General features: G+C 42.1%; 1 pseudogene; it reads left to right on the top strand.

The window, feature by feature from the left end:
- The first annotated feature begins 249 nt into the window (after window positions 1–249).
- On the top strand, window positions 250–953 carry LOC132235473 (large ribosomal subunit protein eL14-like; annotated as a pseudogene).
- Window positions 954–24,877: the final 23,924 nt, after the last annotated feature.

Here is a 24,877-nt window from a genome sequence, read left to right as displayed (position 1 = left end):
TCAAATTCTTAATGGTTACAAACTAATGCTGAAAATATTGATCTTAAGTTTGCATGCTAAGATCTTACCATGTTGCCTAACCCAATACACTTGTACACGATAAAGCTTTTAAGGCTTTGGAGATATATGGATATTTAATGTGACTGAGCAGAGGAAAGAACCATCTCAATTTAGGAGAGGGGAAGCACATATCTCTCCCCACGATTGAAGTCGTTCTTTATTTCCTTCAAATTTCTCCAGATGCTCTCGCCAAGCACCACCAACATGGTGTTCAGGCGCTTCGTGGAGGTTGGCCGGGTGGCCTATGTCTTCTTCGGGCCTCATGCCGGGAAGCTGGTCGCGATCGTAGATGTTATCGATCAGAACAGGGCTTTGGTTGATGGACCTTGCACTCAAGTAAGGAGACAGGCTATGCCTTTCAAATGCATGCAGCTCACTGACTTCATCCTTAAGTTCCCACACAGTGCCCTCCAGAAGTACCTTCGACAAGCCTGAGAGAAGGCAGACATCAATACAAAATGGGCAGCCACAGATGGGCCAAGAATTTGAAGCCAGAGAAAAGAAAGCCAAGATGACAGATTTTGATTGTTACAAAGTAATGAAGGCAAAGAAAATGAGGAACCGAATAATCAAGCTTGAAGTTAGGAGGCTTCAAAAGGCAGCTCTCCTGAAAGCTTCTCCCAAAAAAGCACCTGCTGCTAAAGGTGCCGCTGTAGCTGCACCAGCTGCTGCAAAGGTTCCAGCAAAAAAGGTGACCGCTGCAGGCAAGAAGGCTCCAGCCCAGAAGGTTCCCGCCCAGAAACCTGCAGGCCAGAAGGCAGCACCTCCAGAAGCTCATAAGGGTCCGAAAGCCCCAGCCCAGAAAGCACCTGCTGCTCCCAAGGCATCTGGCAAGAAAGCATGAGAACACGAGGGGCTACTATAAATGTATAATAAAGGTTCTTTTTAACACACACACACACACACACACACACACACAAATTTCTCCAGATATTTCTTTCTCTATTTTTAGTATATGTACTATTATATTAGTGTGAACATTTAAAACTGTGAAAAAAATGATCGGAGAGAAATTACAATTGAACAGGAGAGAAGAATAATGGATAATTAAAAGATCTGAGGCTGTCTAATAGTCAAAGCCAAGTTATCAATGTTCCTTTCAAGAAAATATTGATATATTGGGGTGACATTAGTTAATAAAATTATATAGGTTTCAAGTATACATTTTTATGATACATCATCTGTATATTATATTGTGTGCTTACCACCCAGAGTCAAGTCTTCTGTCACCATTTACCCTCTTTTGCCTTTCCCTCTTCTACCTCTCTCTCTTCTACCTTCCCCTCTTCTACAGATCACCATACTGTTATCTGTATCTATGAGGTTGTTGTTGCTGTTTGCTTAATCCCTTCATCTTTTTCACCCAGCCCCTAAATCCCTCCCCACTGACAACTGTCAGTCTGTTCTCTGTATCTATGAGTCTGTTTCTATTTGTTTATTAGTTTATTTTGTTCTTCGATTCCACATATCAGTGAAATCATATGGTATTTCTCTGACTGGCTTATTTCACTTAGCATAACATTCTCCAGGTCCATCTATGTTGCTGCAAAAAGTAAGATTTCTGTATTTTTACGGCCAAGTAGTATTTCAAAGCTTTTTTTTTTTCATTTTATTTATTTATATTTTTTTGCTTAATAACTTCATCCTTTTAACCTAGCCCCGCAACCCCACGCCCCTCTGACAGCTGTAAATATGTTCTCTATCTATGAGTCTGTTTCTATTTTTTTGTAAGTTTATTTTTTTTCATTAGATTCCACATATGACTGAGATCATATGATACTTGTCTTTCTCTGACTGGCTTATTACATATAGCATAATAGGTCCATCCTTGCTATAGCAAAGGGTAAGATTTTCTTTTTTATGATTGAGTAGTATTCTCTTACATAAATGCACCACAACTTTTTTATCCACTCATCTACTGATGGACACTAGGGCTGTTTCCAAATCTTGGCTTTTGTGAATAATGCTGCAATGAATATAGAGGTGCATATATTCTTTCGAATCCAGATATTTCAATATAGCTTCTCTTCACACAAAGTTTGAGAAACAATGAACAAACAACAAATGGAAAATTCCTTCAAGTTTTAGGTGTCAGGGACAAGGGTTCAGCATGGATGTTACTTAGATTATTCATTGAGAAGGCTCAGAGCAAAAAGAGCAGTTCTGTATAATCCATCCACACTGCTTAGGGGCCAAAGAGATGTATAGACAACTATGTTACCACATCTGGCTCTTCTGGTTTTCAAAGTAGTAGGATTTCTTTGCAGTTTAAAATATAACATTATGGTTTTGTCAAAGAGTGAACATGGCTCCACTGTCCCCCCACCCCCAATCATGAAGCAGCATCTATGGCTCTAGCAGTAGTTACCTCAGTAGTCTTGGCCCACTGAGAGAGGGTCTAAAGTAAAGGACTTGGGTGGGCATTGCCATGTGGTCAAAACAGTTTATCTTAGTGCACTTAGGATAATATATGAAAGTGGGACAAGATCTCTCAGATGTTTGCAAATCTGATCTCCTTAAAGATCTGTTACAATTAGAAATAAAGCATTGTACAATATTAGAAATTGCCATGGCCCATTATTATGGTGTTTCCTCCCAAAATAAAAAGAGTTAGCTTTATACATTAAACAATATGTCTTTTAAAGGCTTATAAAGTATTGTTATTAATTGCATAAATATATGTAGTTATTACAATCCAGTTGCTTTAGGAAATTTTATAATGAATAGTATGTTCTTAATTGGACTGATAACATTTTCCCTGCCACATTTAATACTAACTTTAGTGACTGCACTATTTCTAAAACTTACAACAGATTTGGATGCACTGGAAAAGGTTCAGAAGCATATAAATATGGAGGTTAGAAATGAAGTCCAGGAGGAATTGTAATTAGTATTTTGGTTTGTTTTTTAGCTAGAAGAAGATAAGCTGTAATTATATTGATATTTATTATTCAAATATCTGAATAAAATGATACTATTTGGAAACAATAAGAATATTTTGTCTGTAATAATCTGAATATTTAGGCCCCAACATAGGCTTCTAAAAGATGATTCTAAACTCCAAGAACTATAGAGATAATTATTGCAAAAGAAAAATTAAAATTGGCACTTGATTTTTCTTGCTTGATTTGTATGGGTTTCTATTTTTCTAGACTGTACATAAACAAGGAAAAGCCAATATTATAATTTTTGTCAATTATTATTTAATCTTTACTAGATTTTAATCACACAGAACAAAAGTGACCAACTTTTAAGGACTTATAATTGGTTCCAAAAGCATTACACATTTACAAATTTTTCTAAATGTTCTAATGTTCTAAATAATTAGAAATAATTTCTAGTTTGATTTTGTGACTGAAGCAGATGTATAACATTGATAGTGACACCAAAAGAATGTTTTAATTTATTAGAATGCTATGGCATCTTCAAGGTTGGTACCTAAATGTAAGCTAAAGCAGTGATCTGTGAATTAGTTTCTATATTCAAAGGTAGAGTTGCTATGGATATTTAAATAGGATTTGACTGAAAAAGAAAGTTCTCTGGCTAAATCAAAGCATTACAACATTTTAGTAAAGTTTAGATTTTATTTTACTCTCCAACCTTGAAAATGAATTTCCCCAAGCATGAAAGGCAAAAGATGAGAAGGCTGGGAAGAAGGTAGTTTCTGTACAGTGAAGCACTGATTTCTATGTAATTGCCACCATTCCACTTCAGTCTTTATTTCCAAAGTCTAATCAGGATTTGTTTTGTGGTCATCTACAACTAAAAATGTCGAACTGATAACAAAGAACCATTAAGTTGTTCTAATAATTGGATGGCAGACAATTCATTTTGGCTCAAGAGACTGGAGGTGAACCTGACAAAGAAACCGAGGCAATTCCTTTTCAATTCTAAGATCTCTCAAGGCTGAAATTGATTGAGAAGTCCTGGACGTAGAAATGATCCCTCATTCTCTGACCAAATCTGGTCTAGATCATCTTAACCAGAGATACAGAGTGGGGATGAGAAAAGATCTAAGATAAATAACTATAGAATTTATCTCTTTCATCTTTGGTTATACTTAGACTGACAGTTCTTATCAAATTAAAGTTGATGCTATCTTTTGTACAACTCCTTCCTCAAGGGAAGCTCCTTAGTAAGCAGGGTGTGGAGAAAGACAATACAAGCTATGACATGCTTGTATTGGAGGTTCCCTGGCCATATACCAACTTTCTATCATGTGTGCACCATTTCTTATTAGTTTCAGTATCTAATGCTTTTCTTTCGGCTGAAAATGAGTACTTTGCTGGTGATTGAATAGAATGTGTAAATCAAATCTTTAAATTGATAGGAAAAAATATGACAGATAAGAACAGAGAAAATTAGAGGAGTGGGTAGTGTTAGTTATTGGGGAATCAAAATACAAAGAGATGACTTTGAGTCATGACAGATGCAGGTTCCCCTTTATAATACTCATTATATACTAGAGGCATGATACACGAAATTCATGCGGGGGGCCGGGGGAGGTCCCTCAGCCAGGCCTGCACCCTCTCACAATCTGGGATCCCTCTCTCCTAACAGCTCACCTGCTTGCTCCTTACCGCTTGGGCTGGCCACTCCTTAGCACTGCTGCAGAGGTGGGAGAGGCTCCCGCCACCGCCATCAAAGCTGAGCTCCCCAGCCATGAGCCTGGCTTCTGGCTGAGCAGTGCTCTCCCTGTGGGAGCGCACTGACTACCAGGGGGCAGCTCCTGCATTGAGCGCCTGCCCCCTGGTGGTCAGTGCGTATTTTAGTGACTGGTAGTTCCACTGTTTGGTTGATTTACATATTAGGGTTTTATAATATAGGACTAGGGGCCTGGTCCACGAAATTCGTGCACTGGGTGTGGGTGGGGGGGAGTGTCCCTCAGCCCAGCCTGCCCCCTCTCACATACTGGGAGTCCTCAGGAGTTGACCCCCATCACCCTCCAATCGCAGGATTGGCCCCTTGCCCAGGCCTGACGCCTCTGACAGAGGCGTCAGGCCTGGGCAGGGGACCCTCATTTCCCCCCATCACTGGTTCTGCCCCAGCCCAGGCCTGATGCCTCTGGCCCAAACATCAGGCCTGGGCAGGGGACCCCCAGACCCCTCCGATTGCTGGCTCTGCCCCTTGCCCAGGCCTGATGCCTCAGCCAGAGGCATAGACCCCCATCACCCTCTGATCGCAGGATTGGCCCGTTGCCCAAGCCTGACGCCTCTGCCAGAGGTGTCAGGCATGGATAGGGGACCCCCATCTCCCCCCAATCACTGGCTCTGGCCCCCGCCCAGGCCTGAGGCCTCTGGCCCAGGAATCATGCCTGGGCAGGGGACCCCCATCTCCCTCTGATCGCTTGCTCCACCCCCCGCCCAAGCCTGATGCCTCTGACCCAGGCTTCAGGCCTGGGCAGGGGACCCCCAGACCCCTCCCATTGCTGGCTCTGCCCCTTGCCCAGGCCTGATGCCTCAGCCAGAGGTGTAGACCCCCATCACCCTCCGATCGCCTGATCGGCCCGTTGCCCAAGCCTGACGCCTCTGCCAGAGGTGTCAGGCGTGGACAGGGGACCCCCATCTCCCCCCAATCACTGGCTCTGGCCCCCGCCCAGGCCTGAGGCCTCTGGCCAAGGAATCATGCCTGGGCAGGGGACCCCCATCTCCCTCTGATCGCTTGCTCCACCCCCCGCCCAAGCCTGACGCCTCTGACCCAGGCTTCAGGCCTGGGCAGGGGACCCCCAGACCCCTCCGATTGCTGGCTCTGCCCCTTGCCCAGGCCTGATGCCTCAGCCAGAGGCGTAGACCCCCATCACCCTCCGATCGCCTGATCGGCCCGTTGCCCAAGCCTGACGCCTCTGCCAGAGGTGTCAGGCGTGGACAGGGGACCCCAATCTCCCCCCAGTCACTGGCTCTGGCCCCCGCCCAGGCCTGATGCCTCGGCCAGAGGAGTTGACCCTCATCACCCTCCGATCACCAATCACCGGATCGGCCCCTTGACCAGGCCTGAGGCCTCCGGCAGAGGTGTCAGGCCTGGGCAGGGGACCCCCAGCTCCCCGCGGTTGCAGGCTCCGCCCCTGCCCAGGCCTGACGCCTCTGGCTGAGGCGTCCGGCATGGGCAGCGGGGACCTGCAGCTGCAGTGGCCCCGTGATCGTGGGCTTCGCTTTAGGCCCAGGCAAGGGACCCCTAGCTCCCGGGACTGCCAGCTTCGACCATGCCCAGCTCCCATCGCTGGCTCCACCCCTACTTCCTGCTATCACTGACCAGGGCGGCAAAGGCGCCTGATTCTCTGATCATGGCTGGGGGGCAGGGCAAAGGCGGCCCAGGGCCGCCTTTGCCCTGCCCCCCAGCTCTTAGCTCCCCCCTGGGTTTCCGATCACTGTCAGTGGCAGGGGGCTTCTTCCTGCTTTCCCTTTCGCCTCCCTGCATTGTGCCTACATATGCAAATTAACCGCCATCTTGTTGGCAGTTAACTGCCAATCTTAGTTGGCAGTTAATTTGCATATAGCCCTGATTAGCCAATGAAAAGGGTATCGCCGTACGCCAATTACCATTTTTCTCTTTTATTAGTGTAGACTAGAAGCCCGGTGCACAAAAATATGTGCACTCGGGGGGTGGGGGTGTGTGTCCTTCAGCCCGGCTTGTGCCCTCTCGCAGTCTGGGACCCCTCAGGGGATGACCACCTGCTGGCTTAGGCCTGCTCCCCGGGAGATTGGGCCTAAGATGGCAATCAGACATCCCTCTGGCAGTCCGGTAGCCCTCAGGGGATGTCTACTTGCCAGCGGGGAGTAGGCCTAAACTGCAGTTGGACATCCTTAGTGCTGCTGAGGAGGCTGGAGAGGCTTCCACCACCACCACTGTACTGGCAGCCATCAGCCTGGCTTGTGGCTGAGCAGAGCTCCTCCCATGTGAGAGCGCCCTGACCACCAGAGGGCAGCTCCTGCATTGAGCGTCTGCCCCCTGGTGGTCAGTGTGTGTCATAGTGACCAGTCATTCCCAGTCTTTCTGCTATTAGGGTCAGTTTGCATATTACCCTTTTACTATATAGGCTAGAGGCTTGGTGCACGGGTGGGAGCCGGCTGGTTTGCCCTGAAGGGTGTCCCGGATCAGGGTGGGGGTCCTGCTTGGGTGCCTGGCCAGCCTGGATTAGGGGCTGATGGCTGTTTGCAGCTGGTCACACCCCCTTCAGGTTGGGGGTCCCCACTGGGGTGCCTGGCCAGCCTGGATGACAGGCTGATGGCTGTTAGCAGCTGGTCACACCCCTTTCAGCGTGGGGGTTCCCACTGGGGTGCCTGGCCAGTCTGGGTGAGGGGCTGAGGGCCGTTTTCAGGCTGGCAGGTGACTGAAGCTCTCAGCCTCTTTTTTTCTTTTTTTTTTTTTTTTTATTCTGGGATTTATTTACCTTCTATGGCTGTCACTGGAGCTGAGAGCTGGCTCCAGCTCTGAGGCCGTGGCTGGCTGAAAGCAGGTTTGTTTAGATTCTATAATTGAAACTCTGTTGCCATCACTGGCACTCTAAGCTCTGAGCCCGCTGGCAGCTGAAAGCAGGTCTGGGGATTGTTTAGCTTCTATAATTGCAACATTGTTTCTTAGACTGCAGCTCAAAGGCCGGCAGCGGCAGGCGGGGAACCTTGGCTTCCTCCGTCACTGGATCAAGCAAGCCTCCTGTTCGCTTCAGCTGCCTGGCTGCCGGCCGCCATCTTGATTGGCAGTTAATTTGCATATCTCGCTGATTAGCCAATGGGAAAGGTAGCAAAGTTACGGTTAATTATCATGTTTCTCTATTATTAGATAGGATGGCCTTAGAAAACATTACTGACTCCCAATTCTATGCTACCAAGTGAAATGAGACTATAGTCAAGAGGAATCTTGGATTGTAAAACCATGCCCAAAGATACACAATATGAGTAAAATTGATCTAAATTTTTAATACATTCTCACCAGAGATCCTTTTAAAAGAATGACAGTTTTATAAAACTAGTTAAAATTCCCATGGAAGAACTAGAAATGATCACATTTTTTCTGATAGACTTATGCAAATTACGAGTAAACCAATGCATCTAGGAAGAAAAAATTCATAAATCTGGGTCTTAGATCTGTTGATTTCTTTATCCGTGGTCCTCTAAAAGATGGAGTCTGTCACAAAGTTTACATGCTCAGGCTTTATTAATAAGTGCAATCCTAGAGCAGAAGGTCTGAGGCAAAAAGGACAGTGAGGCAGGGAATGAGGGATGATCTGTAGACACAAAAATTATATAACCAAGCTGGCCATAATTACATAAGAAACACAGCTGATGACTTGGTTCACAGTGTTTTCCAAACAGGTCTGCCTCAGAGCAAACCTCTAGTGCAAGGCCCTGCAGATATTTTCTGTAAAGGGCCAAACAGTAAATATTTTAGACTTTGCAGGGCATAGGGTCTCTGTCACAATTACTAAACTCTGCTGTAGCATGAAAGTTGTCATAGATATAAGTAAATGAATGGGCATAGCTATGTTCTAATAAAACTTCACTTACAAGATTAGGAAGCAGACATGAAAGTTGTCATAGATATAAGTAAATGAATGGGCATAGCTATGTTCTAATAAAACTTCACTTACAAGATTAGGAAGCAGACCAAACTGGCTCTTTGGCTGTAGTTTGACAACCCCTGTTTCCGAGGGAAAAGGGAGAGAAATTTACTTGCTCACTCTTTCCTGTCTTCCTTCTATTATTGGTTAAAGTTCTCACTATTTGAAGCATTCATACTTCTAGATTTTTGTCACTTGCCCCTCCAGATAATTCCTGAGGAATCAGATTCTACACACACCAGTGTGGTGTATCATTTTAACTTGCAAATGTTGGGGGAGTTATTACTTTTATAGCTCCATTCTGTTTGTACCTGGTTCCAAGAGCCACTGTGGCTACCACCATAGTAGCAGAGGCTAAGATGTTGGGGATAAAGGACAATGCTGAAATCTCAGGCTGTCTATTTGGTCAAGCAGCCATGGACTGGGGACTTGTACCCTGGTAGGGTTGTTTCAATCTGGGAAACTACCTAAACCAGGGGTAGGCAAACTTTTTGACTCGAGGGCCACAATGGGTTCTTAAACTGGACCAGAGGGCCGGAACAAAAGCATGGATGGAGTGTTTGTGTGAACTAGTATAAATTCAAAGTAAACATCATTACATAAAAGGGTACGGTCTTTTTTTTTTTTAGTTTTATTCATTTCAAACAGGCCGGATCTGGCCCGCGGCTGACCTAAACTGAGTCTGGTAATGTACCCTATTTAAGGAAGAAATAAAACTTTCCATAAAGGATATGTGAGAAGTTCTGATTGAAACATATCACACTTACAAGCTTTTTTTTAAAATTTATTAAATTCCACTCTAAAATGGAAGGTTTTTCCTCATTTCTTAATGTTTGAACCTTCAATAGCTAATGAGAAAATTGGGATACAACCAACATTTGAAAATAATAACCAAGAAGGCATAGTTGTCCTCCCAGGGTGCACTGGGGATGCTATAATCAGCAGAAGAGTTAACTGATGTGTCCACATCAGTGGGCCAAACCCAGGTATTGGTGTCAAAGATTCTAGGTTCAACTACTGGTTTTGTGTCATAGATCAGTATGACCTGAGCCTGTTTCCTTGTTTATAGAATAGAAAATTAATACCCATGGCTGTGAGGATTAAATAGCATGGCAAGTAAACTGACAAACACAATGCCTGGCACACATAGCCATCTAATAAATGGAAACTATTAGCTACTTCGTGTGTGTGCTTAATAAGGCTACTCTCATGCTCAACTTGAGCCTCTTGAGAAGAAGCTTCCTGTGGTTGACTTAGTTGGTCATCATGCCCACTGTTATCATGAACAACTGACTGTAAATATGCATCAGGGCTGACTTCTCTGTGAGCTTCACTTTTTCCATTTGTCAAATGAGCATAATTTATACCTCCCTATAAACTTTTATAGGGACTAACTTAATAATGTTTGTGAAGTACCCTGTTCAATGTTTCATATATAGTAGGATTAACTCAATGGTAGTTACTATTATTACAGTTATAATTTATAATTCATCTCATATAACAAAATCATTCACTGTTTAGTGTCTGTCTTTTCTCAATGGCTTCTCCTATGTAGATATTAATGAGTCAGGAACAAAATAGCTAAATCTGGGACTTTATTAGTTTTCTGTTTCAATCCTTATTAGAGTTGTCTGATAATATCAGTACCATCATGAGCAATGTACTGTGTAGTGAGCTAAACAGCATTTTGAGACGATACAGGCTCTGACTTCTAGGAGCTTGATTCACAGGATGATGCTGTGATGGTGGGAAAGGAGAGTAAAAGCCCCCTTGATTTTGAACACCAACTGCCTTCCAAACATTCTATTGGCTTGCTTTACATATAGTTAATCACCAAAACAATCCTATAGGTAGGAACTATTACTAGCATTTCTAGTTTACTGATGTTCAGAGAGTTTATGTAATTCACCCAAATCTACACAGCTATTTTATGCCAAAGTTGAAACCCCAAGTCGTCCAGCACCAAAGCCCTTGCCTTTTAATCACTCCACACTAAGTTTCTGCATGAGACTAGAAGTCATAAAAATTTCCTGTTCTGCCTGGGCAGTAAACTTGGTTTATGACCTTAGCAAATAATATACATTTTTAAGCTTCAGCCACCCCTAAAATTAGGTTGTTGTATTATCTGAACTTTATTCACTCCAGATCTACAATTCTGTGTATATTTATTAGAAGAAATTAATATAATGATGATGATAAGCGCATCTGTGGCTGGGAAGGGGTGGAGGTCAGGTATCATTGGAAAGAGGGGATAGACAAGGTATGCCCCCCTCCCTTCCTCTCCCTCCCCTTGTACACATGGCCTCAGTAAGCTGACAAGCTTATGCTGTTCAAACAAATTAGATCACGTCACTCCAATATCTTTCCATCTCACTCCATGCAAAAGGTCCTTGGAATGGCTTATCACATTTCCTGTTACCCCACAATCTCTCTGCCTCACCTCCAGCTCTGGCCCTTGCTCACTCTACTTCACCATGTTGGCCTCTTGGCTGGTCCTGGAACACACAGGCACACTCTTAGCTCAGACCACGTGACTTGCTGTCCCCCTGTTTGGATATCCTTAAGACTAGGCCACCCAGCTCATTGGGAATCTTTAAGGAAAAAGCTTGCTCCATGGGGCCTTCCTGGACCTCTTGTTTAAAATAAAAAACCCACCCCTCCTTCTTCAGCAATCCCTATACTGCCTCCTGTTTAATTCTCTCTATAGTGCTTATATCAATACATGACACCTATAACCTTTTTGTTTTTATCAAGTGCTTATCTCCCCTTCTATAGAGAGGGGAAAGATTTCACCTTTATTGGTCACATGCTTTCAACAATACTAGCACATTTTTTAATCAGCATTTGAAAAGTACATATATATAGAATAAAGCCATATATATAAATCTCACATAAACTAATTTTGCAAAATAATATAACATTTACCTTAATTATTAAAAATATCTAATGAGTATCCAAGTAAATATTAGGCAAAGAATGAAAGACTTTGTAGAAGGATGTCAAAGACAGTGTGGATGGGCATCTACCCATGAACCAGGTCACAGTTCAATTCCAGGACAGGGCACATGTCTGGGTTGTGGGCTCTATCTCCAGTAGGGGGCATGCAAGAGGCAGCCAATCAATGATTCTCACTCATCATTGATGCTTCTTTCTTCTTCTTTTTGTTAATCCTCACCTGAGGATATTTTTCCATTGATTTTTAGGGAGAGTGGAAGGGAGAAAGAGAGACATATAGAAACACTGATGTGAGAGAGACACACATCAACTGGTTGCCTCCTGCAAGCACCCTAACTAGGGCTGGGGAATCTGCAACAAAGGTACGTGCCCTTGACCGGAATTGAACTCAGGACCCTTCAGTCCTCAGGGGCTGACGCTCTATCCACTGAGCCAAACTGGCTAGGGCAACTGATGTTTCTATCCCTTCCTCTCTGAAATCAATAAAAACATATTTAAAAAAAGAATTATCTGCAGATTTCAGTTTTTCTATCAACAACGCTCAAAACTAATTATAATTTATGTGCAAGCAAATGCTTAAAATCCTGTTTACATATTCAGTGGAAGTTGTATATCATGGCTGTCAAAATCATTAAAACATCCTTAAACTAATTAACATATATTATAGATTAACTTCATATTGTAAAAAAAAAGAGTAAGTCATCAAAATTTTTTTGAGTTAAATTGCATGAAAATTATCGTGGTTTGTTGCCAAAACCACTATTGGGACACAGATTTGTTATGATTCCTGGTTGAACTTCTGACTATTTTGATAATGGTCCCCAAACTTTATGTACATAGTTTAAGCCTAACAAAAGCAAATCACCTCCTATTTTATTAAAATGCAAATTCTGATTCAGAGGGCCTGGGGCAGGACCTGAGATTCTCCTTAAAAGGTGAAACTGATGCTGGTCTTTAGTCGTTTTAAGTGGAGCCAAATTCCTAGTGCATCTGCCTTCTCCTAATATTTCCATTATGAGGTCTAATGAACTTGAAATAGGAGAGACATTCTCTCTAGAAGCTTCATTGACCAACTGGCGTCATTAGTGCAGGAATGAAACAGATGCTTACTATTATGGATGCCACTTCAGCTGGAGAAACAAGTGGGAAAGGACTGGGTCACAAGAATTAGGCACCTCTGATGTCTATAAAGAGATATCGTGAGGCAGCCAAACTCTTCTCCATGTGAAAAACTTAGGTCATTGTAGCCTAGCCTCAAACAGACTTAAAAAACAAAACAAAACAAAAACAACTGTAATATTTTAAAGCTGTGTTTTTCTTATTTTCTAATAACACAGCAGAGAAAGGAAGAGAACTGAACATGTTAGTCCCTAAATTATGCAGTGAAATTGAATAAGGGATTGGGGGTAGGAAGAACTACCACAGATATATTGTTTACTAGTAAAATGACAAGCATAGGAATTGCACAGAAAATAACCCAGGCTTGCTTCTTGCCTCTTTTTGTCATTGCTGTCATTCAGCATGGCTCTTAGAACCCTGGGCAGAGGGTATATTCAAGCAGTTCCACACACATAGGACTCAGTTTTGCAGGTGGTGTGCAGCTCAGGGTGGAGTGACCCATATCCTGGCAGTAATTCTGTTGAATAAACATCTACCACTGGTCACCTCCCTGGAAGGAGTTCTGTTTCAAGTGGGCTTACCAAAGCTTTGCTAGTGGTTAGTGACAGAAACCTATTCTCATCCTGACCGTGCATTGACAGAATTACGAGAGGATAGCAGGGAAGATTTGTCTTCTTGTGCCCAGAAGTCTCCTTTGCTGGCATTCAAAGGGGATAATTAATTCAAATATATCTTCAGGCTACCATGGAACTGAAAGTAGTTAAGAAAAGAAGTGGGTGCTTTTTTATTTGTTTGGTTTTTGTTTTTGAATTCATCAGGGAACACTTTAATAAAATTAGCCTGTCTTGTTTTCCTCCTGACTTCTGGTACATGGTTTGAGTCTAACAAAAGCAAGTCCCAGAACAAAACATTATGGTAAAGGGAGTGGTAAGATAAAATCTTCCTGTCCCCTTCTAGGTTGGGTGGCACCAAATTCATCCTCAATTCACTGCATTGTGCAGTCTCAGATTCCTTTATCCAGACCCAGGGAAGAGAGTGTAATGGTCTCCATTCTCCAAAATAACTAGGGTAACATTCAAACCCTTGGGAGCATCCTCTGAGAGTAGAATAACCTCAGCCTTTCTCATATCCCCAGTTATGAAACCAGCTCCTCTGTCTCAAGGATACCTAAGATCTTAGTTTTATTTGATCCTTTAAACAACATTGGAAGTCAAGACAAATTAATTCCTCCTTATTTTCACTAGCAAAACTCATCCAGTGATTATTGTGATATTATATTTTTCCCCAGTAGAGCCAATCATGGGTCAGTGTTAAACACTGCACAATTTGGTATATTTTTTCAAGTAGTCTTACTTTATTCTCATAACAATATTGTCTTTGTTCTTAACCACTTTCTCCTAAGTATATAGGCCTTTGTCTTTGTTAAAATTTCTAAATGTAAAGAACCAGGATTGGAGGATGAGATATGATTTTGATACAATAAAAGATGTTGCCATTTTTCTACAGAATTTTTCTTCTGAGTTTGGTCAAATAATAATAATAATAATCTACACTAATAAAAGAGAAACATGGTAATTGGCGTACGACCGCTACCCTTCCCATTGGCTAATCAGGGCAATATGCAAATTAACTGTCAGCCAAGATGGTGGATGGCAGCTAGGCAGCTTGAAACTAACATGAGGCTTGCTTGCTTCAGTGATGGAGGACTCCAATGTTCCCCGCCTGCCGCTGCAGGCCTCTGAGCCTGCAGTTTCAAACATTGTAACAAATACAGACGCTAAACAAAACTCCAGAAACCAGCTTTCAGCCCGCTGGGATCTCAGAGCTGGAGTTGATACAGAGTTTCGAGAACCGAAATAAACCAGATACCTGCTTTCAGCAGCCGAGGCCTAAGAGCTGGAGCCTCAGACCTAAAGCTGGCCCAGAATAAAAAAGAAAAAAGAAAAAAAGGAGCAGTTGGGAGCTTCAGTCCCAGCCTGAAAACAGCCCTCAGTCCCTCACCCAGACTGGCCAGGCACCCCAGTGGGGACCCCCACTCTGAAGGGTGGGTGACCAGCTGCAAACAGCCATCATCCCCTCATCCAGGCTGGCCAGGCACCCCAGTGGGGACCCCCACCCTGATCCAGGACACCCTTCAGGGCAAACCAGCCGGCCCCCACCCTTGCACCAGGCCTCTATTCTATATAGTAAAAGGGTAATATGCCTCCCAGCACTGGGATCAGCAGAGCCACGAGGCCTCCCGGCACCGGGATCAGTGTGACAGGGGGCAGCGCCCAAAACCCCTGATCGCTCTGTGGTTCTGTGTGTGACAGGGGGTGGGGCCACAACTTCCCTATCTGTCCTGCTCTGTTCGTGACAGGGGAAGGTGCCCCAACCCCCTGATCGGCCCTGCTCTGTGTGTGATGGGGTAGAGCCATAACCTCCCCATCGGCCCTGCCCTGAGTGTGACAGTGGCGGCACCCCAAACCCCTGATCCGCCCTGCTCTGTGTGTGACAGGGGGCGGTGTGCCAACTCCCCTATCGGCCCTACTCTGTGAGTGACAGGGGGGAGCTCCCCAACCCCCTGATTGGCCCTGCTCTGTGCGTGACAGGGGGCAACGCCCCAACCCCCTGATTGGCCCTGCTCTGTGCGTGACAGGGGGTGGCGCCACAACCTCCCCATTGACTCTGCCTTGAGTGTGACAGGGGGCAGTGCCCCAACCCCCCAATCGGCCCTACCCTGAGCGTGACTGAGGGTGGCATCGCAACCTCCCAATCCGCCCTGCTCTGTGCATGACAGGGGGCGGTGCCCCAACTTCCCAATTGGCCCTGCTCTGAGCCCGACCAGGGGCTGCACCTAGGGATTGGGCCTGCCCTCTGCCACCCGGGAGCAGGCCTAAGCCAGCAGGTCGTTATCTCCCTATGGGTCCCAGACTGCGAGAGGGCACAGGCTGGGCTGAGGGATCCCCGCCCCCCCCAAGGGCACAAATTTTTGTGCACTGGGCCTCTAGTTAATAATAATACTTATGACGTACCAGGGAAAGGATACTATTTCTCCACATTCCAGATGAGGAAGCTGAGGCAGAAAGGATGGATAGTCCAAGGCCATATAGCCAAAACAAGTGCTAAAGCTAGGATCTGAACCAAACAACTTACTAGCAACTTAGTCAATGCTCTTAACCTCCTAGCCATATCTTTTGTCAACAATAAAACAGATTCATGCAGTACAGCTGCTAGTCTCTATTAAATTACTTTATTCTTTCTTTTTATATATATATATATATATATTTTATTGATTTTTTACAGAGAGAAAGGGAGAGAGATAGAGAGCTAGAAACATCGATGAGAGAGAAACATCGATCAGCTGCCTCCTGCACATCTCCTACTGGGGATGTGCCCGCAACCCAGGTACATGCCCTTGACCGGAATCGAACCTGGGACCTTTTAGTCCGCAGGCCGACGCTCCATCCACTGAGCCAAACCGGTTCTGGCCTTTATTCTTTCTTGAGTCCTATTTGGATGTGTAAGTTCTATGATAAAGTGATAAGGACTCTGGTTCTTCTCCTAATTCTTAATAATTTTATTATGTATCAGTGAAAATAGTTCTGTTTCTTACTTGTTAACAGATTTCATGGCCACGTATAGAAAATGAATAGTAACTGTAAAGAGAACCATGGAAAATTTATTCTGGTATGTTTTAAGATTTAAAAATAGTGAAACAACTCAAATATGGGTAAAATGTAATTTGAAGGCTATAGTTTTACATGTCTTAGGAAGAAAATTTCAGTATCAGAAATCATATTTCCCTTTTACAGGGAGGGAGTGGGCATGCAAGCCTCCTATGACATACGAATATGTTTGCTTAATGACTTACCAGATCTACCACCAGCTCTGGTTTATGAGCATGGCCGTGTCTGTTGCTATGTAGATGATGAACTGCAATAAATGTGTTCAAGGACATTAGATCACATCTGCAAAGAGATTCAGAGAATAACTACTGTGTAGTGTGGAAGGGAGTTGGAAACATTTCTGCTTAACAAAAAGCTATGGTTTTGTGGCTGTATTACTTCATCTTTCTGTCCTTTAATCTTTAACTAGTATTTGAAAATTCTTCAATTCCTTTGTCATTAAATTAGCCTTTTGATTTTACTAAAATATATCTTAGTATATAACTGGCTACCACTAGATGACAACTATGTTTGATTTATCTACATAGACCTGACTTTCTTTCATTTAATTTTCATCAAGGCATATACTGAATGAATGTATTTTACAAAGCAGTAGTTGCTGAATTTTCATGTGTGCGTGTATGTGTTATATCTAGGAGCATACTTGTGTTTCAGGGTGAAAACTTGGCATTTTGAGTTTCAGTCAGAATTATTTTTTATGACTTAGTTATAAACCCCAAAAAAACATGGCCTTATAATGTAAATGCTGACATTACCTTTACATATCCTCAGCTATAAATCAAGGTGCTATAAAACACCATATTTGAAAAGTCAAGCTAGGTAAAATATTAAGTTAATATTTGTTGAGAAAAAAGAGAAAAGCCAACTGGTTAAACATTTTCCATTTCAGTTCTGAATAGAATACACACCTTTTGGTTATCTTCAGTAACAAAACAAAATGTAAAATGACCATCACATATCAGTGAAATTGATGCGAAAATACTCTTTAAGGAAAAAAAGGATACTTCAGTTAGGGGGCTCTTATTTTCCAATCCAAAATCAAATCTCTGCATGCCATTGAGTGCTACTTCCCTGAGGAATTAAATTTCCGCCTAGTATGTTTTGTTGGAGATTAAAAAGGTACTCAGTTCTCACCAAGGGCTGTGAACGGCAAAGAGCATGTGGAGTCCAGTGAAATATTATGCCAGCAGAATTCTTATTGAACACTTGATGTCATATGTCATCTGACACTGGCTTTTCCATCAGGTCATTTCAGGATAAGGTATTACTGAAAAAGCAGAACCAACTTAGTGGGTGAACTGCTGACAAGTTTCAGGGGTTTGGCTGGCATTCCAAAGTTTGTTTGAGTTAATCTTCATTCTCATTGGTCTGCAGAGCTCAGTGAACACTGGCTTTTCTGCGAACATGTTCACTGCTTCCTGATTGTACTGGTATCAGAAACACCACAAGAAAAGTACTTGAGGGACATATTTTTATAAGAATAATTTTATTCAGGTAAGGAAAAATTTTCTGTTAAAAGGTACAGAGTGTCTGTTTATTGTTAATTTGTAACACATGGCAACTGCAGGTAGTGGTATGTAATTGGTGTGTTGATGACTTGTTCCTGGGTATTATTTGGAATTTGTACTTTCTACAGTAAGGTTCCAAAGAATTCCCATTGGTTGATTAAAGTACCAACAGATAAAATCAATTCCACAACAGCACCCTGAATCTGTAGAAATTTTAGTTGTATTTTTAAACCTAATAGATGATGACTGAACTGAGAAAGTATTAGGCTAAATAGAAAACACCAAATTTATTGAATCTTAGGGGCTTAGGCTTAAAGGACATAATAAATTATATGATGATTCTCACATTCTCATATATTCTATGTCACCACTTACAATGAAAAAAACCTGGATTCTTTTATGAGGGTAAAGTGTGCAAAGTTATAAAATTCTGCTTATGCTTTAGTAATGGTTATGTAAAACTCATGTTGTCTTTAGACAACTCTGCCTACGTGTGTCACCCTGCCTATAAGTTTGGTCAAATTATTATTTGTGGTTTTGATAATAGCTGAGTGGTTAATGGCTGGCAAATAGAAACACACCTACTACTGGGCTTTGTTAGACAGAGTTGAGAACATAGTTTAATACTGGAAGCCCAGATGCAGCCTTTAGCTTCCTCTTAAGGAAATCTCAAACCCAAAAGATCTCCTTCCTCCAGCGGAAAACAGGCGAGTCTGTGGTACCCCTTTTTGCCAGGGGAAAAGGGGGACGGCAGCAAAGAGAGTTCCCTTTCCACTGATGGCTTGTTGCTGCTGACCTAGGCTACTTGCTCCACTGCTAACCCTGACTTCCTTCTGTATCAAGAAAGGAAATGGAGCAAGGCCCTGAACTGTGATATGTGAAGAAAAATTTAAAGAGTAAGTAGGAAAAACCTGCTATGAGTGGATACAGGAAGCAAAAGAAGGAAGCAGGACATGCCCATTTCTTCTGAAGATACAATAACACCCTCTGTTCAAATGTGATGCCAAAGATGCCAGCTTTTGTCAATCAGACTGGAGCGTGGGAGGGGCTAAAGCTTGAGCAGACATTTCCTTCTCTCTGAGCAGAGATAGGAATGGCAGGAGTGAAGTGAGAAATGTTCCTGTCCCCAACACCACACTCCCTTCTGACAACAGAACCCTCTGTATAACTTCCACACCCAGGGACTGTCCAGAACTTCCCTGAATACCTCCAGAAGCAGGACATCATATGGAACCCAACCTAACTCATGACTTCCACCATTACTTTGGTGTTGTCCAGGAAAGAGCAAGTCTAATCACATAACTGATTTCCAGATATTTGTGACATTATTTCTCTCCACACACTCCTCTTCCCCCAACTACCATATCTATCCATGAAATCCAAGTGCACTGTTAAGACAGAACTAGGAAGTATCTTCTGAAAATGTAAGAAGACAAAATCAGTTTCCTCTGAGTATTTGCCCCATCATCATGTTGTGGAGAGGAAGTTCAGGTTAGCGACTGTGGGAAAAATGGTATTGATTGGCAGGGCACCCAGTAGCACTGTGGAACTGTATGGTGCCTCTCCTCTCCTCTCTGCATGTCTCCTTTTGCCTGTTTTCAAAAGTGAAATTCTGCACAGTCGGGAGGACTGTTGCAGAGTGAAGGCACTTAGAGCAAAGAAAATAAAGAGTCAGATGTCCCAGCAGCTTTCATTGCGTCCTGATTCTCACCACCCCCAGATCAACCATGAAAGTAGGAGGGACCAGATGAAGACATTTAAAAATTGGTCCTGCTCCACAGTGATCCGGATCAAGCTGTGGCTCGGCTGCTCCGAGGTGGTTTGAGAGGCTGCTCCTGGGGTCGGGACACTATTGTGGAAGCTCTGTTCCCCTTGGAGACTTCTCTGACTCACCATAAACATGAGGTAGAAAGAACAAAACTTTTTTTTCCATTATATATAACTTAATATAAATCTAATGAAACTGAATTCCATGGAAATCCAACAGAAGTATGTATCCAGCATAGCCATGGCCACCTACTAGTCTTTCACATGGATCTGTAACTGAGGGAAGTGTGTGGGTGTTTGTGTGGGATCCATGCCATGCATTGGGTCTACAGTGAGATCTGTGTGAGTTAAGAATTCCATTTATCCCATAGGTTACTAGGGGAGAAAGGAAGTACACTAATGTGCAGTGTTAAAAAACAAACACAATAAACCCCCTACAATGTAAAGGCCCACACTTTCAAAGCAGTGTGCCAGCTGCTGGAGAGTGGATTTTATAGACCTGGGACCTTTCTCTGATGTGGATCAGAAATGACATATCTATTGCTGCATGGTCACTTATGTAACAATAATTTTGGTGGGGAATTACCTATTGAATGCTTTGCATGACTACTAAAGAAACATTCATAAAAAGAACAAGTGTAACATGAAATGTAGATAAAGTAAACTTACTCTTTAGCCACCTGCATATGACTTGGCAAAAGGTTAACCTCTCTAATCTCCTTGTAAGAATCTAAGGTCTTTCAAGTTCTTTAGTAACCTTGGGAATTCATTAAAAGCGTCAGGGTCTGTCACGAGGTAAGTGTTGAGTGGATAAGGTTGAAAGAGCAGTAGATTAAACTTCCTTTATTTCTTTTTCATTACATCACACAAATTTTTGTGTCCCCAGCCAAATACATTAAGAAAAAATAAAAGAGGAAACTCTAAATAATGATTGATAAAATGCCAAGCAACTTCAGACCTTTGTTGACGTTTGCTCTCTTAAATAGAATTCCAATGATTATATAACATGTAACTCTACAGTAAAGTAACTTAAAAACCTATCAAAACCCTCAAAACATACCAGAAAAAGTATATAAAAGTAAAGCATTATTTCCTTTGGATCAGTTATCTCAGAATGCTAGCTTTTAACCCAATAATTCTAAAAATTTTGAGAACCATTTTTATACTATCTCTCTGCAAGTATATACAGTTCCATGTACATTTATGTAAATCTCTAAGCGTGCCTGGACCTTACAGTCTGGCATATGTCTCTTATCTAACAACCCCATTTTATGGAGACACTTGATCTAGAAAGTTCAATCGATTTGTCCAAAGTCACAGAAAGCTGGGACAAGAACCAAGATCTGTTTTCCAGGATAGCATTTTTTGCCACAACATCCTTCTGCCTTTTTCTGTCGTGGGTGTACTTCATTTGGGGGAAGGAAAAAAACTGTAAGTTATTCAATGAAAAATCTAGTGACTATGATGGATTATCAACTCAGTGTAATGGAGCAAACATTTACTGGCACCAACTGTATACAAGGCATCCTGATAAGTGCTGCACAGGATACAAGAGATTTAAAAGCATGGGCATAACCTAAACTAATTACAATAGATGAATTAAAAAACTGAGCTGTAATTATAGTATAATTGAGAGTAGTTTCCTTTAGTTCCTGATTTTGTATTATATCCCTTCAATCAACAGGTTTGGATTTATAAAACCACCAGAGAAAGCACCCATTTTAGTTAATCCCTATCTGTTATGCTCTTCTTTCAAACTCACAATGACAGGATTGGAATGAACAAAATTGTTAGCTTATGACAAGAACTGTGAATCTTTCAAGTGAAAATAGGACCTAACATTTTAAGTAAGGGTGCAATTATTATTTTCTGTAAAGACCGTTAGAATTTTGAGAATATTTGTGTACTGCCAAGTTGCTATGTGGATACCTTTGGGAAACGAAATCAACACATGCAATCTGTGGTGGCAGACCTTTAATCAGTCCTGTGCTATTCTAGTCTTTCAAATCTGGTCAGCTCTTCAACCTGCTGCTTTTCAAAAGCCTGTAATAAAGGCAATAAATACCTTATTTATCTACTCTTTCTGTTTCAACTAGTTTATATTAAGGTGACATCACTATCCTAGAAATACAAGCTCATCATCTGCATCTTTTCCTATAGTTTATGTAATAAATGTCTTTTTATAAGAACATCTTACTATTGACCTATCACCACAGTTCTGAGTTAGTTTTCTAGTAATAGAAAACATGCATTAGATGTTTGGGACATTTTATCAACTTTTAATTGCTTTACTTATATGTTTAATCCTCATACTAATTTCCTGAGGTAAGTGTCACCAACTCAGTAAGAAAACTGAGGCTCAGAGGTAAAAATAAATGACCTAAGTTCAGGAACCTGTGCTGAGATTCAAACCCAGATCTGTGGATCCCTATTATAATCAAGGATATACTTTGAAAGGTGCCTGGCCTTGGGGGAGGGGAGACTTGGGAATAAATGGTTGAAAAAGAAGTAGTAATTCATTAGAACTCCTAAATCTAGTGCTTGGCCTACCATACTTTCCTAATAGCACTCTGAAGGATATACATGGACAGAACATCATGACTGACAAAGATGAGTACTTTATTAATATTTGACCACACAGTTTTGTGCATTTCTTTGGGTATGTAAGATGGACTTTGTGGAAAACCTCTAAGTCTTTTCTTAGGTCAAAAGCTGCCTAAGTTGCATCCTTTTTTCTCTGCCTCTCTCTGGTTCCCATGTGGCTTCTAGGTGGGAACAGAATAGAAAGGAATACACTAATTCTTGAATGAAAACGGGGCCTGATTCTATTTTATCATGCATGGGGGAAGCAAATACAATGAGATAAGTGTTTGTATTCTTTCCAAGAGAGAGCACATCCTAGAGCCTTGTGTGCCCCAATCCTTACCTTCTGGTATCCTTAAATTTTAACTCTTATCAAATCTTGTGAAAATTATTAGTTAAGGGACCAAAAAATGTTATCAGTTGATTATTCTATAATTAATGGATTAAGAATAGTAGAAATGGAGATAGGCTAGTGCAGAGGGGGTAGGGTAGATGTCAGCTTCCCTCAGGGAGCATCCAACTCAAGATGCTGTTTTCCTTCATCTGGTGTAATTGTCTTCTGGGTTAAGTAGTCTAGATATTCTTTAAGGTTAGGTGAATTCATTTCAATAGAGACAAGGATAAAATAAATGCACAAGAATTACCTCTGACCATACCCTTTATGCATTGTAGTGTAAATGACTTGACATGCAAGTTGAGATTAAATATCTTCAGAAAAGAGAGTCACTCATAGAACACTTGAAACAAATATTTTCTAAATCTGTGGCTAATGGATTACATTATTATGGCAGTTTCAACTCTTTCCAAAGCTTTCACTAATGTTATACCAAACTTCTAAACACATATGTCAAATCAAATTGATGAGCCAAAAGAGTTTCCTATCTATAATGTAGAAACAAGGCTTAATATACATGTGCTTCCATGAAGCTAGGCTCATCTTTTCATGTATAAGTATGGATCTTCATTTATTGTCCTACTCGGAATAAATGGCTAAGCATGGGTAAAGAGGTTTGACGTTGTCTTGATGATTTGAGATAATTATAGAATAAAACACCTATTTGAGGCCCAAACAGATAAATATAACTATTTTATCACCACCTACATCATTTTTCTTGCTTATTATAGTTCTGTTGGTGTAATATTCAAGAGTGTGTTTAATATTTTTATTTTGTAAATCTAAGTGTGACAGATACTATTATATGACTGCCCAAAAGCTATAGCCTCTTCCTGGCTAACAAAATCCCAAGTTCATTTAGGTAGACCATGTATCAGCTCCAGGAAATGAATCATAACTGAACTATGCGGGATAATCCTTTTTACTTTATCAGACACTTGCTTTCCCAGGCTTCCTTGCAGTGAGGGATGCCTTATAAAAAGTTCTGGCCAATGAAACATAAGAGGAGTTATGATGGGCTTTCCCTCCTCCTTTCCAATTAAAAAATAGTAGCCCTCTTCCACCTGCTGCCTTGTTCCTCCCTGCTTGAGATACTGAAATGAATCTGTGATTCCTTGAAGTGGTCATTATCTTGCAATCATAGGGTAATAAACCTTAGGACGCAGGCCTACACACTGTGGACGGCAGAATAGAAGGATGGCTGAGCTGCTGCACTCAACATGAACCACAACCTTCCAGAATAAGAGATGGTCTCTGTTAGTGAGATTGGGGATGTAGACAATGGCAACACACTTGTATGTGGCATGTAAAGGAGTCCAAGGGCTATAGCAGCAGGAATGAGGGACACAAATCTCATATTCCAAAAGACGACGGAAGGCAGATGAGAAGTTATCCAGACCAAAGTAGGTAGAAAAATCCTATAAGGAAAAAACTAGCACATGCAAAGGCAGGGCAGTGAGAGAAAACATGGCCTGATCGCTGAATGCCAAGGCATCAATGGTGAAAGATGAGGGTAGAGATGGGGCAGCATCCTGATTTTAAAATGACTTTTTTGTCAGACTGAGGTTTTTGAACTTTCTTTCAATGATAGAGTGCTACTGAGGGACTAGTATATATTATATATTTTATACTCTAGAAGTTCAAGAGCTTGGAGACAAAGAAATATGTTTGGATGGGGAAGAACATAAAGAATGTAGTGAATTTTTAACCCTCTAAAAAATGTGCAGACTTCATTGACTATGTCTTTTTTGGGGCTAGTGATGTCCTAGGAAAAGGCCCTGCTAGTATCAACGGGAAGTTTTCATATGGGATCATGTCTCTGGATATGAAACCCATGAGGCCAGTTCTTAAGCTAAAGCATCTATACAAGGTGGGATCAGGGCCCTCTCTGAGGAATAGCAGCTTCCTTCTAAATCCAGGCAAGTTTCATAATGATGACAGGCGTCTGAGAGGGAGGCTCTTCTGGCTCACTTTGGGTGCTGACTCTGTATCTCAAGGGCCACTGATAAGCAGGAATAGTGTAACCACAGGAATGCCTCCTGGTAACAGCCAAGTGGGCTGTACATTTCTGGGCTCTGGTTGATGTCTCCCCATCTGCTGCCAAGCTGAAGAGAAAGTCAAATGGTTAAATCTGAAGTCTTGCCTATTTGGGTTGGCAGATCTTAGGGAGTAATGGTGTACGCGCACACACACGTGTGTGTTTGTGTGTGTGTGTGAAAGAAAGAGTGAGAGAGAGACTCAACAAAGGGAAACATGACAGAATTTCCTT

Source organism: Myotis daubentonii, chromosome 5, assembly GCF_963259705.1.
Source record: "Myotis daubentonii chromosome 5, mMyoDau2.1, whole genome shotgun sequence".
Classification (NCBI taxonomy): domain Eukaryota; kingdom Metazoa; phylum Chordata; class Mammalia; order Chiroptera; family Vespertilionidae; genus Myotis; species Myotis daubentonii.
The sequence above is the reverse complement of the archived record's forward strand: the minus strand, read 5'-3'. Positions and strand labels throughout refer to the sequence as shown.